Raw genomic sequence first — 2500 nt, 5'->3', positions numbered from 1 at the left:
TGGGTGTCCCCTAGGGTCACAAGGGAAAAATCTCTTTATCTATTATAGGGGGAAGGTTATAGTTGAGGGTTGGGGCCCAAGGTGCCATCGACTGGGCATGTGGTAGGCATGGAGCCATGGCCGGAGCCTCGCCCCCGACCCGACCCGCGGGCCGTGACCCCGCGGGCCGACCCGTGGGCCGAGGAAGGGAACGCTCGACTCGTGAGACGTGGGCATTGCTACGAGATCAAGAACGATATGCTTGGCCCGAGTGAGCCGGGGGATCTTGAAAAATCCACCCTTCTAATCTAATGATACACACGCACGCGCGCGCGCTAGGCGCTAAGGCGCTAAGGCACTTAAGCACTTAAGCACTTTAGCACTTAAGCACTTGAGCACCTTGAGCACCTGAGCACCTATATGGATGGTTATAATATAATGTGAGCTCTCAAGGTGCTGTGAAGGTTTTCGGGCCATGCGGTACGAAAGACGCTATGGCCCATGGGAAAGAAGGTGGTAGCATAGAGCCTCACCCCGAGCCGTGAGCCATGAGACCCCCCCCTTGTGATTATGGCTTGTAAGGGAGTTCATTGCAACGTGATCGAAAACATCATTCAAACTTAATATCAATGATTCTCATTACTATGGTTTGTAAGGGAGATTGTGGTATAGGAGCAATGTGGTAGCCTTGAGCCATGGCCGGAGCCTCGCCCCGAGCCCCGAGCCAAGAATGAGCCATGAGACCCCCCTAATGATTATGGCTTTTAAGGGAGTTCGTTGCAAGGTGATCAAAAACATCATTCAAACTTAATACCAATGATTCTCATTACTATGGTTTGTAAGGGAGATTGTGGTAAAGGAGTTCAATGTAAGTTGATAAAAAATACTCCCTTTTAGCCTCTTATATCATTCAAAAATTTATTTTTACCCATTTTTGAAAATAATATCAATGACTCTCACTCATAATATCTTTCCAACAAGCCTCCCATTTTTTCAAGATTTTTACAATTTTTTATCCATTTTTCACTATTTTTCACCAATTTAACGGAAAAAAAAAAAATAAAATATTTTTTTAATGAAATTAATATTTTTAACTAAACCAATCTATTTGTATATTTTTTCTCAAGTGTCTCCTAATTTTTCATGATCTATTGACACTTTTTACTATTTTTTATTATTTTTCCCTTTATTTCACCAATTTAACGGAAAAAAAAAATAAAATACTTTTTTTAATGAAAAAAATTTTTTTAACTAAACCAATGTCTTTATATATATTTTCTCAAGTGTCTCCTAATTTTTCATGATTTATTGACACTATTTACTATTTTTTATTAATTTCGCGTTTTTCGGCCTTATTTAATTAAAATAAAATACTTACAAGTTTTTTTTTTTCAAAATTTCAGCTTCTAAAATTTCTTTAATATATGTTCCAACAATACAAGTCATAAAAATGACATTATGTTACAAATAAAGGTGAGTTTTGGTCCATGGAAAAACTAGTATAACTTAACTTGCATTTGGGTGTCCCCTAGGGTCACAAGGGAAAAATCTCTTTATCTATTATAGGGGGAAAGAGTTTGGGAGCCTTGGGCTGGCATGGCCAGCACCCCCTCGCCCAGGCATGGGCGTTATGCGTGTGAGGGGTGACTACCCTCCATCACGTTGAATGCCATCCCGTGGGCCATCGCCGGCGATCGGTTTTTTCCGGTGGCTGGTCGGCCCTACCAGACGATGAGTGGGCCCTTCCTAGTCAGCTTGGCCTACGGTGATTCGTCTGGGGGAATGTCCCTTCGGTTGCTCCCAATGCCCCTTTTGGTTGACGGTTGACGGTATGCTTGAGGCCTAAGGAAATGCTGCGTCTTGTGATCCCCGACTACCCGCTCAGGCGGCACGACGGGTTTTCTTGACGTGGTTCAGTACGCGGGCTGATTCGTGTTGGTGTGGGAATGTGTTTCCCCTTCGGTTGCTGGTCCCTTCGGTTGAGATACGCTTGATGCCTAAGGAAAGGTTACGGGCCACGGAAGGACGTGACTTAGTACGCGGGCTGATTCGTGTCAATGGTCCCTTCGGTTGCCGGTCCCTTCGGATGAGATACGCTTGAGGCCTAAGGAAAGGTTGCGGGCCACGGAAGGACGTGACTTAGTACGCGGGCTGATTCGTGTCAATGGTCCCTTCGGTTGCTGGTCCCTTCGGTTGAGATACGCTTGAGGCCTAAGGAAAGGTTGCGGGCCACGTAAGGACGTGACTTAGTACGCGGGCTGATTCGTGTCGATGGTCCCTTCGGTTGAGATACGCTTGAGGCCTAAGGAAAGGTTGCGGGCCACGTAAGGACGTGACTTAGTACGCGGGCTGATTCGTGTCAATGGTCCCTTCGGTTGAGATACGCTTGAGGCCTAAGGAAAGGTTGCGGGCCACGTAAGGACGTGACTTAGTACGCGGGCTGATTCGTGTCGATGGTCCCTTCGGTTGCTGGTCCCTTCGGTTGAGATACGCTTGAGGCCTAAGGAAAGGTTGCTGAGCC

Source organism: Amaranthus tricolor, chromosome 8 (assembly GCF_026212465.1).
Source record: "Amaranthus tricolor cultivar Red isolate AtriRed21 chromosome 8, ASM2621246v1, whole genome shotgun sequence".
NCBI lineage: Eukaryota > Viridiplantae > Streptophyta > Magnoliopsida > Caryophyllales > Amaranthaceae > Amaranthus > Amaranthus tricolor.
This window is presented reverse-complemented; position numbering follows the sequence as displayed.